The sequence below is a fragment of the Sarcophilus harrisii genome, chromosome 6, assembly GCF_902635505.1.
Source record: "Sarcophilus harrisii chromosome 6, mSarHar1.11, whole genome shotgun sequence".
Classification (NCBI taxonomy): domain Eukaryota; kingdom Metazoa; phylum Chordata; class Mammalia; order Dasyuromorphia; family Dasyuridae; genus Sarcophilus; species Sarcophilus harrisii.
In genome coordinates, this window is record NC_045431.1 from 169,773,227 (window position 1) to 169,790,032 (window position 16,806).

Sequence of the window (16,806 nt, forward strand, 5' to 3'; positions counted from 1 at the left end):
CTTAATTTTGTCTGTAACCTCTTCCTCAAATAAATCTATCTTTTCCCAAAGAGAATGACTATTGTGAATTCTTCACATGACCAAACCCCAACTAATAGTGCCCACCATCATCTAGTGTCTACATCATCCACATCAATCAATATTTTTGAAAATCATCCATGGTTTCCTATTTTCTTTCCATTTCCTCCCACTAAAACAGTGTTTTCATTTAGTTCATCTTACAGATGCTACACACCTGGAAAAGTGGCTGTAAACCATTAACTTCTCTTTAATACTTTAATCAAATATAGATGTAAACATATAAGCAGTGTAGTGTGCAGAGTTGATGCCTAAGTTAGAAAGACCTGGAGCTTACTGGCTATGTGACTCTAGGCAAATTATTTAATATTTATTTTGCATACATAAATACAGATTAAATGAATTCTTTAACCAGCTATTCTCTTCCTTGACCAGGAAATATATATCTTATTACCATAATGTGCCCAAACTGCTTTATTAGCATCTTTAAATAATCTCTTGAGATTTTGAGTATCATATCTTTAAATAGGACTGGGACTGTTCATCCAAGTGGATTACACCTGGATCCTCCTTGATCCCTTCCTCTGAGCTAGCAAACTCTTCTTTGGTCCCACTCCTTACTGCAAAAATCCTGCCTCTGCTCCTCTAAGACTTTAAAAGTTATATACTGCAAAATGTAAACTGCTGATTTATTTATGATTCTGCCTTGTAACTGCTTGATCCTATGAATTTATTTACATAGATAAATAGCACCCCCTTCCTTGCTAACTCCTTTTCAAGACTAAGCCTGCTTTGAGGTGGATACCTCAAAACTCATCCTTCTAATGCCTTCTTCCTCCATTCCATTAGGAAACTCATCTTTCCCTCTTGCTAATTCACAACCCTTTGTAATTTGTGATGGAAGTCTTGTCATGGTTGCTCCATGTTGTGAACTGAATCTCTGTTGTACTAATTTTATATAATATTTATTTTACAATTTATTGCTCCCCCAAATCTATTTCTATTTACTATTCTTGATGCCTTTTTTTCCTCATCATTTATGTATAAGGATAGATGTGTGTATGTATAAGCTATGAACAAACTGTTGGTAGAACTGTGCATTTATTCAACTTTTAGGAAAGTTCAATTTTGAACTATAAAAAGAGTCAGCAAACTGTGCAAACTCTTCCACCCAGCAATGCCATTGACTAAGCTTATATAATCCAAAGATTAAAGAAGGAGGGAAAGCACCTACATATACAAAAATATTTGTAGCAGCATTTTTTGTTACAGCAAAGAGACAATGAAGTAGGTGCTATTGAAAAGAGAATTTAGATAGCTAAGAGTAGTCTGAGAGTTGTTGTGATGAACTCCATTTTGTTAGGTTGTTACAACCAGGATCAATTTGCATCAAGCTGTGCTCTCCAGAAATTCCCTTTGGCCTCTAATTGTTTTATGAACACAAAAGAAAACAGACGACTCTGGAGGATACAGTGGAGCTGGTGATTTTGCACAGTTTTCCCTCACTTAAATCCAATTTACTTGCATGTCATCTCATCACTTCCCTGATGTGATAGTTCTCTTTGAGGAAGGACAAACCACAACAAAAACTAAACACCAAATCTATACTTAGTTTATAGTATAAATATCATCAACCAAATTTCAAGACAAGTTAATCAACTTGTTAATCACTTTAAATAAACTGCTATTTTACATCTCTTTACATGATATTTTTGTTATATCTGTCTACTGGGAACTAGATGAACAAACTATGATATATAAATGTGATGGAATGCTATCATCCTGTAAAAAAAAAACGATGAAAGGGATGATTGCCAAGAAATCTAGGAAGATCTGTATAAATGGATGCAGACTGAAGTGAGCAGAACAGGACAACAAACAAAAAACAATATCATCAAGAAAAACACACCTTTGAAAAACCTGAGAACTTTCCCCCATTTCCATTATTGATTTTCTATCTTCAAAGTTACGTGATTTTGTCAACGCAGTTCTCTTCTGCCCCAAATCTCACTGTCATATAAAATAAGATTTCTTCTTCCCTTTATTGCATTCAGAGATAAATGGTTTCAAATTTAGAGCAATAAGTACTTCTAATGATCTCATTGACAAGAGAATTCTGGTTAATGCAATGATCAATCACAATTCCAGAAGACTGATTGGATACAAAGTAAGCACCCAATAAATGTTTGCTGATTGAATGATTGATTTGGAAATAGAAAAACAATAGTTGTGGGAGTGAATGAGAGCTCCAGAAACAATGATATAAAGGCATAAAAGTAAACATATCAGGATTGAATGATTGGGGGAACACATTGGTTATGTGGAGTAGGAGGTGAATTTGAGGAGGGACAGAACAAGGAAGAGAGTTAGCAAAGAAAAAAGAAGAGCAATCAGAGAAGTATGTAGTAAACTATGATTAGCATATTGTAGGTTTTCTCCATGATTTCTGCCATTTCTATCCATATCTATTACCACAAAGTACTGGACTTCATGGGGAGATATATTTCATCATTCATAAAATGAGAGGATTTTAGAGTTGTGTTTTAGCTATAAGCTGATTTTTTAAAGCTTTAAATTGGTGTCGTTGTGTGTATGTGGTAGTGACAGGATAAGTATATATGTGTGGATACACATCTACAAATCTACAAACACACATATATGCATTCATGGATATACTCAAATGTATATACATGTATCTGCTCATGTATAGAATATATATGCAAATACATGACATACATATACATGTGTGTACTATTTATTTGGGGTACATATTTCCTTCGGAACTGCTAGTTTTTATTTGCGGTTTCAATATTTTGGGAATTGTAATTTCAAAAATCTGTCATTAATTCTAAATAGAGCAATGCAGTCACTGTCAGGAAGACAAGAGTATGTTTGCAGCCTCAGGACATTTACTAGATATGATAAGTAAGTTAAACTCTCTGTTTCCTCATGTTTAAATAGCTTTTATCTCACAGGGCTACTCTGAGGATCAAAAGAGTTAATATTTTAAGTGCTTTTAAGGTACTATAGAAATGCATCTGATTATTGTAATTATCGTGACTGTCACCTTCATTATTGTTAATTTAAGTACATTAGGATTTTAGGGAAATTATTATAACTTGAAAAATCTAGTTCTATAATATTTTTATAAAATATATAAATTTATAAATTATATAATATACTTCTTCCACGTTGAAAGGGCAAGCTGACCTGAGATTGTAAGTTGCAATCAACCCTACATGTAAATTTTTGCAAACAACTGTTTAAAAGTCTATGTATGTCTCTTTGTGTCATCCACAAAGATTAATCAAGCAGTGTCATGCAGAATATGACCGAGGGGGCAATGTTAAAAGGAGGGTGCTAAAGTAGAAAGGTTCCATTATTATGAGGAAAGAAAAACTTAAAGACATATGTAAGTGTATATGTATTTATATATTTAGATACATATATGTATGTATTTCCTAATTTACTAGGAAAAAAGCTTAAAGATAAATATGTATATACATGCATGTTAGATATACATATATACATGTATATTTCCTATTATTATTAGGAAAGAAAATCTTAAAGATACATGTGTGTACATATATATATAAACATAGAAACATATGTGTATATATATACATACACATATTTATGCATGTATACACACACATATATATGTCTATGTATTTCCTAATATTACTCGAGAAAAAAGCATAGTGGTGAGAATACAAATGGCCCTGGAGTGTGATTGAAGGGAAGAGAAGGAACATAAAGGGAGACTGGTATGACTGTATATTAATGTTGAGGAAGAATGAGAAACAAGGTTGATAAGTTGAGCCATGAGGGCTAGGCAAAGGACCTTGGGCTTGATGGGAGAAAGGTGTTTGGGGTATGATACAAATGGCAGTTTTCTTATTTTGAGAGCACTCAAGAATCGAGGTAACTCACCTGTCATCTTCTTTTACTGAATCAACCAGCTTAGAGGTAAAGGTTAGTTAAGGGTACCATGGGTCCTCCATGCCCATGCAGAAATAAAATGATGAACTTTCATCCATGCTAAAAATAAATCTAGAAAATACCAAAAGACCCTCCCTGAAGCAGCTGGGCTAAAAGACAGGTTAAACTGGGAAGCCTGCGCTTCCAGGCCTGCTTGGCTCCAGATCTATTCTAACTAAAACTGTCCTCAGAGAAGCTGAAGGAAGCTGGCTCTTGATGCCCCAGGCCAGACCTCCATGGGTGAGGTTTGCTGAGAGCCAGCTGGATTTCTGTGACCCTTCTCCTGGGTTAGGGGGGCTCAGTTGGCAGCAGTGGTGACTGGATGAGGAAAATAAGGCAGAGGTGACACAGAGCTTAAGCACTGCCAAGAGGGGGCATTGAGAAACGGGAAGGGGAGGAGAGTGGCTGACCTCTGCCCAGCCAACAAAGGGCCACCACCCTGACGTCAGCTTCTCAGAATATAAATAAAGCTCTTGTAGGGGAAACTTTATTTTTTCCCCGTAAGTTTATATAAACATCTCCGAGTGGTTACTTGGTGAAGGAAACTATGCTAAGAGCCTGGAGGCTCCCTGTAGGGTCCCATTCCTGTCCCAGGAAATGAATGGCTTTAATTATGATGGCCAACTCAAAGGCTCCTCTCCTGGGAACCGCAGGCAAGACCCCATTTGTGAGATCAGACTGTGGAGGTGGGAAATGCCAGCCCTGGCCCGTGGGGGCAGACTACATGGTACAGAGAAAAGACCACTGACTTGGGAACCAGAGGACCTGGGTTCAAACCCCAGCTCGTATGTTATGACTTGTATGACCTTGAGTAAGCCTCTGGGTCTCAGTAAAAATTAGTGGGAAGGCCTATGGGATTCTTTTCAGCTCTTGATCCTTGATCTAGGTTTGTTTCTCAGAGAGGTATGTATTTCTCCAAATAAAAGTCCCAGGAGAACATGGATGGAAGAATGTAGAAAGGAGTTTGAAAAACATTGAGCAATAAATTGGTAGGTTAGGTAGATGATGAAATAGAACAAGTTGCTAGGCCTTGCATCAGAAAGATTCATCTTCCCGAGTTCAAATCCAACCTCTGACACACTGGCTGTGAGCCCGAGCACATCACTTAACTTAATTCTCCATAGTTTCCTCCTCTATAAAATGAGCTATAGAAGAAATCACAAACCATTCTAATATCTTTGCCAAGAAAACCTTAAATGGGATCACAGAGAGTAGGACATGATTCAAACAACTGAACAACAAACAAAGAAGAAGCAGTATCTTAGTCTATTTGTGGGACTAGACAAAATGTATTTGGTGCTCTCCTGGTCTGCCTCTAACCTCCTCTTCAGCCCTATTCTACATCTCCTCCCTTCTCATGTATTTCTAACTGATTCTCTTCATCTTCCATCTGGCTGGGCTACTTTGGATGTCCCTATCATGCCCCTCTACTGAGTAATTTTTGTCTCTTTATCTCCAACACTTCACTTCAATCACTTCATCTCTCTCAGACACACTTCTCTCATCTGTAAAATGAAGGGAGTTGATTAGATGCCCTCTTAAGTCTCCCCCAGCTCTGACTACATATGATTGATAAATATTTGTCAAATTGCTTCCCATTTTGTATATAAAAGATAACACAGAGAAGAAGAGTTAATTCTCTTCAATTATCTAGTGAACCATTACTGGGAAGTCGAGTAAGAAGTCAAAGACAGCATAACAATGAATAGACTAGCCTTTATTAGGAAGACTTGAGTTCAGATTCTGCCACTATCCCATACTATCTGTGAAACTATGGCACTTAACCTCTCAAGGTCCCAGGACTTTCCATTTCCTTAAGTAAGAAATTTATAGCTGAATTGGATAACGGTCATCAAATGAGCAGCTGGATGGCGCAGTGGATAGAACACTGGGCTTGGAACCAGAAAGATGCATCTTTCTGAGTTCGAATGGGACCTCAGACACTTCTTAGCTATGTAATCTTGGGCAAATCACTTGATCCTGTTTGCCTCAGTTTCCTCATCTGTAAAGGGAGCTGGAGAAGGAATGGCAAACGACTGCAGTATCTTTGTCAAGAAAACTCCATATGGAATCATTAAGGGTCAGTCATGACTCAACAACAAGAAATCTGCATCAATGGAGAGAATCCTTTCACTGGGAATTAGCTCCCCACACTATTGAAATCAAAAGTCTGGATTAAAAAAAATGATGATTGTGACCAAGAATTAAAATGGAGACAAATTAAATGAGAATGATTCAGGTCTTATGATAGTAATAAGCTATAGCATATGGATCTGAACCCTAATTTCAAAATAAGAAACATTCATTTTAAAATGGCAGTAGACAATACAGTAAAGCCATTCTATTTCACCATTGTTTGAGTATAATTATACAGGGAGGTTTTATAAGCAAAACAAAAGCACTTCAGGGTGTGTCTGGCGTAAATGTGCCAAGTGACTTCAGCTAAGAAATGGCATCAAACTTCCCTTCTAACACACATAAGGTGTGGCAATATCTGACGCATTTGTGGTGGTTTGGTTGCCATGCTGATCCCAAAGAAGTGAGATCCTAGGTTTTCCCCAATTTTCTAATGTGTTCACCTCTTGCATACATATAATAAGCATATATACATATACATACATATATATATATATATGCATGTTTATGTCTATTTAAGGCAGCTAAGTGGCACAGTGTATAGACTGCCAAGCCCAGAGACAAGATGGATCTAAATCCTGGCGTCAAACACTTCCTAGCTATATTATCCTGGGCAAGTCACTTAACACTGCTGATTAGTTCCTCATCTGTACAATGAACTGGAAAAGTGAATGGCAAACCACTTCATCATCTCTGCCAAGAAAACTCCAAATGGCATTATGGAAGAGGACATGGCTGAAATAATTCAACAATAGCAACAATAAAATTATGTGTATTTAGACATAAATTCATATGTATACATATATGTGTATGTATATGAGATTAAACACATGCGTATATATATAAACACATATATGCATGCTTATATTTGTATGTAAATACATTTGTGTGTAGACATCTTTTCTATGGGATGGAGATATAGAACTGGGATTTAAGTTCTGTAAATCTGCGTTTAGAAATCCAAAGACATACATATGGGAATATATATATATATATATATAGAAATATACATATATATTTTTAAAATTCTTAAGATTTACAGTTATTACATTAGACTAGAGGTGAAGAATTGTCTTTTTGACAGATGCAAAGGTCTAGTATGTCATCAACAGAAATATCAGACAGAAGAAAAGATATGTATGTCTCAAGAATGGCATGAATTAACCAATCCTGTACATTTTTCAGTATTTGACATCCCTGCAGACTACTGTCAGTAGTCTTTTATGCTTCTCAAGCCCCCAGAATGGGTTTTCTGAGAGGGGATACTCAGAAGCCTTTTTCTCTGTCTCTGTGAGAGGGAAGCCAGGAAAAAAGCAGTTCCATGTTGTTAATGGTTGATTTGTTGTCCTTAGTACTAGAAGAGGATTAAAATGACAACACTATATTAAAGTGGAGTTCCAGTGTATCCAATGTGACTGATCAGAATAATACAATCTTGGAATGCTCTGTCATAGATCAGACACAAATAGTCAATATGAACATTTGGGGGCTTCTCTAACTTTGTGCATCTCGTGTTTCCTTTAGAATGTTGCTAATAGAGAAGGAAAGGAGATCAGAATTAGACAGAGAATAGCCAGGTGAGAAGCAGGAGCAGGTTTCAAAGAGGGAAAGAACTTCTTCAGCCCTTCAATAGCTTTTCACTCTCATTACTTTTTAGGAAGGGAAGCTAGGTGTACAATGGATAGAGGGCTCAACCTGGAGTCAGGGAGACTCATCTTTGTGAGTTCAAATTTGGCCTCAGCACTTACTGGTTGCATGACTCTGGACAAGTCACTTAACCCTATTTGCCTTAGTTTCCTGATTTATAAAAGAGATGGAGAAGAAACTGGCAAACCACTGTAGTTTCTTTTCCAAGAAAACTCTAAATGGTTCACAAAGAGCTAGATATAATTGAAAAATCATCTAGAACTGCTTTAGATATCCACCTAGTAGGAGTAATAGTAGAAGTAGTAGCAGTAATAATGGTAGTCACAGTAGTAGTAGTAGTAGCTGCTGCTGTAGTAATAACAATAATATTTATATAGCACTTTAAGGTTTGCAAAGCACTTTATGCATATTATCTTATTTGAGTCCTTCAATTCAGGCAGGTAGGTGCTATTATTATCTCAGTTCTACAGATTTAAAAATTGAGGCAGATAGAGAGTAAATGACTTGCTCTGAGTCATACAGCCAACAAGTGAAGATTTGATTAATAGGTTTTAATTCCAGATCCAGTTCTCTATCCACTGAGCTATTTACTATTTTCAGATTCTTAATTTATAGCAAGATGGAAATGACCAATTGCATCACCATTTAGGGAGATTTGAGTAATTATAAGCATCTAGGAGCAGGATTTCCCTTGGCGGATGAGAGAGAGAAAATGTAAGGTAGAGTTTACTCATCCAAGATGGTGGCTGTTGTTTAGTAACAGCAGATTAGGAAGTAATCTTCAAACAGAAGTTGCTGGATAAACTCATTGAAAGCATTGGAAAGGAAACTGAGAAATAGGTGAATTGAAAGGACACAGCATGGGAAAGATTTGACTCAGAGAATCTAGGTTTGGGACTGTTTGCTATAAGGTGTGATCTTGGGGGTAAATCAATCCATTCAGTTTCCGAATATGTAAATGAAGGGCTTGATTAGATGCTCTCTAAACTGAGCTACAAGGAGAAGGCTGTAAGTCAGGAGTCATAGAACCCTTTGATGAATCCTATAGACTTCTTCTCAAAATCACATTCTCAAATGTATAAAATGAAAAGCAAAAAGATTACAAAGGAAACATATTATGTTATGTTATATGACATTATATCATATTAATCATAATCCAATGCAACCTGGCAAAGAATAGGGACTCTCACCTCACTGATGCAAATCAATACTCCGTGCCTGTGTGAGGGATAAGACAGTTGGTGAGAGCTAGAGAAAGAAAAGCTTTTCTCTTCTTTATCCTTTTTTTCTATTTTCAAGGGACTCTGATCCCCAGCTTCAAAACAGAATATCTGTGATGTCAATCTCTCCTCAGGTAGTTACAAGGAGGGAAAAACTCCAGGAAGAAACTGATATGACAAGAGCCAGAAGTCTCCATTCCTAGCTTGCTATACTAGGGACTTCAAGGAATGTCTTTTTGGGTTGAGATTTGAGACTCTCCCTCAGTTGAACTGTATTATCTTGCCTTCAATGGAAAAGCTCACTTATCTGTATATTGTCTGGTATATATTCTCATATGTGTATTCTCTCTGATTTCCATTTCGTTTTTGACTTAGATAATTGAATTTCTTTGCCATATATTATGTGTATTCATTGTGAAACTGGTATTTGATGGGAAAGAGTCCTTCCTCTCTTATTAAAGGGATGGTGATCAGAGTGATTTAGTTAGTGTGAACTTTGAAATTATGTGCACTAAACTATTAATATTTAAGAGAGAAGATATATATATAATTGTAGCCTAGTATCCTTTCTTTCTGAAGAGAGCAGAGGGGTTAGCCTCGGGCCCCAAACTGCTGCCTCCCTTCCCTGATAGGAATCAAAGTCTCCCTTGGAGAAGACTCGGGGGGGAGGGGGGAGTGCAGAGGAGATGCTAGAGATGTCTATTCTTGCCCCCTTTTGAGTCACATTGAGACAATTATAGATGTGTGTATATGTATACACACCTAACAAGTGTGTACATATGTGTGCACATGGATCAGAAAAGTCCTGAGTTTAAATTCTGTTTGAGACATTTACTAGCTTTGTGACCTGGGCCTCTTTCAGCCTTGGTTTCCACATCTATAAAATGGGGTTAATAACAGTACTTTCCTTCAAGAGTTGTTGTGAGGATCAAATGATTTAACTGTGAAAATCCTGGGGGCATCTGAGTGATGAAGTAAACAGAGTAATGGACTTAGAATCAGGAAGACTCCTCTTCATAAATTAAATCTGACCTCATACACTTACTAGATGTATGACTCTGGGCAAGTCACTTAGCCTTATTTGTCTCAGTTTCCTCATCTATAAAATGAGCTGGAGAAGGAAATAGCAAATCACTCTTTTTCTCTTCTTACTTAGCAGTAAACACAAATGTAGTCATGAAGAATTTGACAAGACTGAAAAACAACTCAACAGTAACAACAGCAATGAGCTAAAAGGCAAAAGCACTAAGTCAGGAGTCATGGATACCTTTGATGGTTGTTTTCATGCAACTACAATGTCAACAATAATCAATCAAATATCAAGAAACACAGAGGGAACATGAATGAAATTCCACCCATTAATTTTGCTATTCTTTGTTCTGTCTTCTCTTGCTGGGGATGAAGAACTTTAACTTAAAAATGTATTCAGAGATCTTGAAACTTAAGTTCTTCACAGGGGATTAAATAGGATGTGGAGGACTCCAGCAGAGTTGATTCATTTCTCATGTTTCTGTTAAGTGCAAAATACTCAGAAGGAAGTAATTAAAGAATCCACTAGGAATTATTAAGTGCAAGGGGCTGCTTGCAGTTGGGACACTGACAGAACCAAAGGTCTCATAGCAAAGATGGTAAATGGCCTCTATGGGGAGTGCTAGGGGAACCCCTTGGGAAGGGCTTCTGAACTAGAAGTCAGAGGTTCACTTCTGAACAGAAGGTATGATCTACAAGCATAAATGAGCACCCAAGCCAGACCAGACTGGATTTCAGAGGTCACGAGAGGGTGGACAAAATAACTCAAAAGATGCTACCCTGTAGGAGTCCCAAACCAGACTGGATTTTTCAAGGCACAAGCACATCTTGAAAATACCCAGGAACTTGGGAATTCTATCAACCTTAAAAGCCAGCTGATTGCTGAGATCTGGACCTCATTGTAGCTCTAGATCCTACAAGATAAGGACCTTGTAGATACGGGCCCTTTTCAGAGGCCCAGGGAATATGCCAGGAAGCCCGGACATGCAGTAAAGCCCTAGTACAGACATGAGTTCCATTCATGAGGCTCCCTAGGTACCTCCCCAGGAGAGGTGCAAAGACTAATTCAAGCATTTCTTACTGACTCTATTTGTTCCTGAACAAGGACATCTGGAACACATTTAATACTCAACTTCCCCCATATGCACACGTGCACACACACACAAAGCACACATTTCATTTACTACCCTTGTCACTACATGTTTTACGTGCTGCTGAGAAGAAAATGTTCTCTGATTTGAATGGCTCTATGTGAATTGAAATTTTAGGACACAGAAGGAGGGCTATATTTTACATTAATAAAACTGATATTTCCCCCTTTTGGAAGAGACCTGCCAGGACAGGAAAGGCCACAACTTCCATGCTTCTGGAAGGAAGACTTTCTGCAATCTTCCCACAGGGTCTAACCCTTAAACCATTTCTACCCCACCCCACCAGGAAAGGACTCCAGTCTTAGCTCACATTCTCTAGCTCCCTCCATCTCCCACCTTAGATCACTTAGCCTTTTGCCTTCTCAAACTGGGATATCAGTCTACCATCCAATTTTCTGCTCAGGTATTTCTCACTCCTCCCTTGCCCTTTCTACCTTCCCTTTCTCCCACTAGAAAGCAAGTTCCTCAGGGACTAGCTTGCTTCTTGTTTCCCCAGTGTTTAGTACAGTGCCTAATATATAGTGACCACTTAATAAATGTTCTCGTTCTCTCTCTCTCTCTCTCTCTCTCTCTCTCTCTCTCTCTGTGTGTGTGTGTGTGTGGTGTGGTGTGTGTGTGTCTATGTCTCTAACTCTATCTCCCCCTTTTTCTTCCTTCCTCTCTCCAATCTGTCTTTCTGACTTTCTCTCCATATCTCTCCTAATCTCTCCATTTCTCTCCTTTTCTTTCTCTCATTCTCTTTTTCTTTCTCCCTCTCTCTTTATCTTTTTTCCTCTTCTCTGTATGTTCAGAAAGATAGTTTTCTTGACAATATTGTGCTTTTGGCATTCTTGGAATCCTCATGGTTTAGCACAGCTCCTGACACATAGCAAAGTGCTTGTTCAATGTTTAATGACTGACTACTTGAAGTTCAGTTTTCTCATCTGTGCAAAAAAGGATGTAAATAACTTCAGCATAAGCTACTTCCCCTGGCTGTGATGCAGACCACATAGGAAAGGCCAAAATAAAAGTAGACTGTTATACTCAGGGAAATAACCTGGATTTGGCAACCTCTCTTAATAACCTCATTGAGGCCTTCACAAGTCAACCTGCCAGGTTTTCTTGAGGCCTCAGAGGAAAGTGCTGGGATCTGATCCCAGAGAGGAAAGAGCTCATTGGACTAGCCATAGCCAAGCTGAGTTGGCCCTGGGCAAAATTCTGAAAATGAAGTTCAAGGTGTTTGTGTTTATTAGGACTCCCCTATGTTACCCATCTTTGACTCCCTCCACCCTTGGGTCCCTATGCCCTTCTTATCCTTCCTTCTCTATGGACTCTCTGGCTCGTGTTTCTACATTTGAAAAATGAAAATGTTCAATTACATGGTCTCTGAAGGGTCATCCCCTCTCCCCACTGTAAATCCATAATCTTGTGAAGATAAGGATCACCACTAGCATTACTTATGTCATCTGATTACTATGAGAATCCCAGAATTACCAAGAATCATAGAATTTCAGAGCTAGTCAAGACCTTGGTGGCCATCCAATCCAACCCCAGCTGAGAAGGAAGTCTTCCTACAACATTCCAATCCTGGGATGGCTCTCATTGTTGGGAAGTTGATTTTCCTCTAGATGTCAAACTTTTATTTGCCTCTTGGCAATTTCTACTTACTGTTCTACCCTCTAGGGCCAAGCAAAATTTCTTCCATGTGACTGTATGTGCATCAGGAGGAACACTGGGTTGAGAGGCAGAGGAGCTAGTCTCAAATTTCAGCTCTACCACTTGCCAATGATTTAAGGAAAGTCACTTTGTCTTTCTCCATCCTCAATTTGTTCATCTGTGAAACGAGGAAACTGGCTACATGAGCACCCGGGTCCCTTCTCTCTGCTCAAGACTGATGGTCCCATGATCAAAAATAAGCAAACAATATGCCTAGGTGGATCTGTGATCTTGACCCCAGGGAGGGAAATTCAACTCATCCATGGAGGCTTGCCCATCATATGCAGCCATAGCCTCTCATAAGGGACTACTCAAGATGCTGAGGGAACTGTATACTTTCCCTTGAGTTTTCAAGGAAATAAATGGAGTTTCTGGACTATCTGTTGATCATTCATCATTCCTGTCAATAAAAATATTATATCTATCAAGACTTCAGGGCCTAGCCAGCACCAGTTTCTTGTCCTCAGTTCTGCTACTACTCCCTTCTCACTGGTAACATACAGCTGATCACCTCCTGACTTAGCCTTATCCCACCCCGACTCTTGAGCATCATTCCATTCAGATTTAGGATTCTCCCAGGGACTTAGCTGCCAAAAACTGGAGAGTGAATGAGTCAAATCCCATCTTGGCCCTTAATATCTAGCCAACCCCTATTATGCCTCATCTTATCTAGGCATGTACCATAGTATTGCCAGAATAGTTATATTGTCCCTCTGTCCACCTATACATGTCTATTCTTCTTGATCTTACTTTGTACTTCTAGCTCAAGGAACACTAATCAAATCAATATTACTATTACTGCTATAAAGGATTAATAACCTACTGTCCCATTTCAGCAGTCATTCCTATGCCTGTCTAGACTAACGCTTCCTTCCCTGGTCACCACTTCCTGATAAATGCTATATCCCTTAGCCAGATATCATTCATCACCTTGAGCAAAGGGTTGTCTCACTTTATATTTGTACCCCCAATCTAGTGCAATGCCAGGCCACTGTTAGGAACCCAATAAATGCTTGTGGAATGATTGATATAGTGCTAGGAAGCAAATATATATTTTAATGTTAACTATGTCATCAATGAGAATCAAAGGGGTCAAACTGATCAGAGATATTCAACAAGGTCTTTTTTATAGGCTAGGAAAGGAAGAAGTGAGCTGATTGGCTCAGTTTTATTCTCTCTAGTCCAATATCTGGGAAAATTATGATTCTTGCAAATCTCAAGGAAAAAAGTTCTTTCCCTTTGCAGAGACATCAGTGTCAGTGCATCACAAATCACAAGTCAAAGAAAAGGTTTTAGTTCTTGCTAGTAGTGGTGATGAATTGGCCCTAAACCTTACATATTCTCACTTGATTACTGCTTCTGGTAAATGTCATGCTTATGTTAAACAGTTGGCCAGTGTGTCATGTGTAGAACAAAACTAAGCTAAATGTCATGCTAGGATGGGACCTGCAACCCCTAGCATCATGCTCTTTTAGCATCAAACACTTGACCAAGACGGACTGATAACAATAAGGAATTAGCAAACTCCCAAGCTTATATTATATGCACCATTTCTGTTCATAGAGGTGGTTTAAAAAAAAAACAGATTGTGGGAACTGAGAGTGGACCACAACATAACATTCTCCATCTTTCTGTTGTTGTTTCCTTGCATTTTATTTTCTTTCTCAGTTTTTTCTTCCTTCTTGATCCAATTTTTCATGTGTAGCAAGATAACTGTATAAATATGTATTTTATTTATTAATTAATAATATTAATCTATTATCTAATTAATAATAAATATTAGATTTAACATATATTTTAATATACTTAACATGTATTGGACTACCTGCCATCTAGGGGAGGGAGTAAGGAGGAAGGAGGGGAAAATTTGGAACAGAAGACTTTACAAGGGTTAATGTTGAAAAATTACCTATGCATATGTTTTGTAAATAAAAAGCTTTAGTTAAAAAAAAGATAAGATATTAGAAGTTCTGAGAGATCAGACAGACTTTCCTGAACTAAAATGCAAAGTGGTCTATAAAACATTTGTTTTAAAATATCTTTGTTGCTATAAGTTTGGAAACAATAAAGATCTCACTGAGAAGAATCCTTTTCTTTAAATACATCACAGCTCAGGATTCCTAGCAGAATCATACTATCATGGAACAGGGCTGTATGAAATCTATTCCAACTCCTCATTTTTGACATTTTAAAGCCAAGGGCATTGAGTGACTTGGATAAAGGCATTCATTGAGTTCCACAGGTAAAATTTTAATCCAAGCCAGCTCTCTTATAGAAGCTGGTAGCATCCATTCAAGACTACAAAGTATTTCTTGACCTTTGAAGGTCTCTTCAGATACCAATATGGCAGCAAATTTCTCACACTGCTAGAATTACCTTCTAGAAACAGAGCCCAAATAGAAATCTTTGTGGGTGGGGGGAACAAATGCTAAGGAAAGTTTATGTGACTTAAAAGACAATGCCATGTAATGGATAGAGAGCCAAGTTGTCAAGAAGACCTAAATTCAAGTCTTTGACCAAAGTGGAAAAATACTGAATTTATAGTGATGTGAAGATCGCGTATTTCAAAATCAGCAGGAGTCAGGAGTTCAGCTTAGGGGAAAATCGTCAGTCTTTATTCTCAGTGAAGAAGGATCAGAGGCGGAAGAGAATCGGCGATAGCAATATGTGCAGCTGAGTCAAGAACCTAGCTAGATCACCAGCCACACGACCAGCAGCCAGGAGAATGAACCCAGGCCCAATCTCTCCCAGCTTCTCTTCCTGTTCCTCTCTCTGCCTCCACCCACCAAAATCGTCATTTCCTGTACAACACATCAGGACTTGCACAGAGAGTGGGCAGGGACCATTCTTTATCCAATCATGTATATTAATAGAGTATAGTCCAATTACTATTTAGCCTCATGTACTTGGGACCTAAGTGCATCAACTCAAACTTCAGCCCATTACAGAGTGAGGGCTAGGTCATGCTAATGATCAATTGCAATCTTAAGGTCTATCCTCTCCCTTTTCTCAATTTACTGATCTTACCAAAAGAAGGGGATGGGGACCAGATGTCCTCTGAACATTCTTCCACTTTGAAAATGAAGGGGTTCAGACATTAGTGGGGGAGAGGGAAAGGAGCTAGAGTTACTTGATCTTTCACTACCCCCAGACAGCTCTTTAAAATATAAATTACAATTGACTTTCATTGGTGGTAATGGAGAAGTCATATAGATAAAATAAGAAAACAGCCAAAAGAAAGAAAAATTTATTTCTATTATTTAATAATATGATAATGTAGGGAACATGTTTGGTTTGTCTACCTCTCCCTCCCCCCCAAAAAACCCTCACCCAAAACATGAGATATTCCACAGGGAATAGCAGGATCTCTAGCTAACAGGTTAATATATATAATACCTTCCATGTATAGTTCTCTACCCAAATCACTCCCCACCCCAACCCCAGTAGCAATACCAGAAAGTAGCTAGATGGGTCAGCACATAGTGCATTGGACTCAAAGTCAGGAAGATCTGCGGTCAAATCCTCAGTCTCAGACACTAGCTTTATGATCCTGTGCAAGTCATTCAACCTGTTTGCCCTAACCCACTGAAGAAGGAAATGGCAAATTATTCCAGTATCTTTGCCAAGAAAACTCCATACAGGGTCAGGACTGAACAACATCAATACCAAAAATAGTGTGACATGTTTTCTTCTTTTTCTCCTTAGACTAATGTTATTTCTTGGAATTTTATGAAAGTTGGTTGTTCTGTTAAAAAAAAAAATCCAAAAACACTTTATGTTCTGCACATCCATCACAGTCCATCTCCCCCATCCCTTTCTTTTTTCTTTCAACAATTCAAAAAAGACAGGGCTAGGAATCAACATCAACTTACTCTGTCTTTGAAACAGAAAATCACTTGTACAGGGACCAAAGCAAGGCTGCCAATTCC

General features: G+C 38.2%; 1 protein-coding gene across 1 annotated transcript in view; it reads right to left on the reverse strand.

The window, feature by feature from the left end:
• FGF2 (fibroblast growth factor 2) overlaps positions 1–16,806 on the reverse strand; it is a 67,524-nt gene that overhangs the window by 48,997 nt on the left and 1,721 nt on the right. The window lies entirely within an intron of this gene.